Raw genomic sequence first — 1,058 nt, forward strand, 5'->3', positions numbered from 1 at the left:
AAAAAATGAAATCCCGTTGTAACAGACGAATTTCCATATGAAACCCTGATACTTCGAAAGAGATTGTCCGTTTTGTACACGAAGTGTATCCAGTTTTTGCCGTAACCCTCTCTACATTCTCTCACATGCTTTGTGGGTGAAATGATGATACCATGCCAACTTGGAACCTTTTCAGAGTTCATTTCAAATGATTTTTCTTTTCATGGTCTTATAGCTCAAAATAATAAGTAAACGCATGAAAAATAACGAATGAAGTCAGAAAGGGTTGTAAATTGATGATGTGGCTTTGAATGGTGCATTTTGAACACAGAAAAACAAGGGGGTTCAAATAAGGTTTAAAAAATGAAATCCCTTTGTAACAGACGAATTTCCGTATGAAACCCTGATACTTCGAAAGAGATTGTCCGTTTTGTACACGAAGTGTATCCAGTTTTTGCCGTAACCCTCTATACTTTCTCACAAATGCTATTTGGGTGAAATGATGATACCAAGCCAACTTGGAACCTTTTTAGAGTTCATTTCAAATGCTTTTCAATTTCATGGTCTTATAGCTCAAAGTAATCAATAAATGCATGAAAAATAGCAAATGAAGTCAGAAAGGGTTGTAAATTGATGATGTGGCTTTGAATGGTGCATTTTGAACACAGAAAAACAATGGAGTTCAAATAAGTTCAAAAAAATTGAAATCCCTTTGTAACAGACGAGTTTCCATATGAAACCCTGATACTTCGAAAAAGATTGTCTGTTTTGTACACGAAATGTATCCAGTTTTTGCCGTAACCCTCTCTACATTCTCTCACATGCTATGTGGGTGAAATGATGATACCATGCCAACTTGGAACATTTTCAGAGTTCATTTCAAATGCTTGTCAATTTCATGGTCTTATAGCTCAAAATAATCAGTAAATGCATGAAAAATAACAAATGAAGTCAGAAAGGGTTGTAAAAGGATGATGTGGCTTTGAATGGTGCATTTTAAACACAGAAAAACAAGGGAGTTCAAATAAGTTCAAAAAAATGAAATCCCTTTGTAACAGACGAATTTCCGTATGAAACCC

This window comes from Triticum dicoccoides, chromosome 4A, assembly GCF_002162155.2.
Source record: "Triticum dicoccoides isolate Atlit2015 ecotype Zavitan chromosome 4A, WEW_v2.0, whole genome shotgun sequence".
Classification (NCBI taxonomy): Eukaryota; Viridiplantae; Streptophyta; class Magnoliopsida; order Poales; family Poaceae; genus Triticum; species Triticum dicoccoides.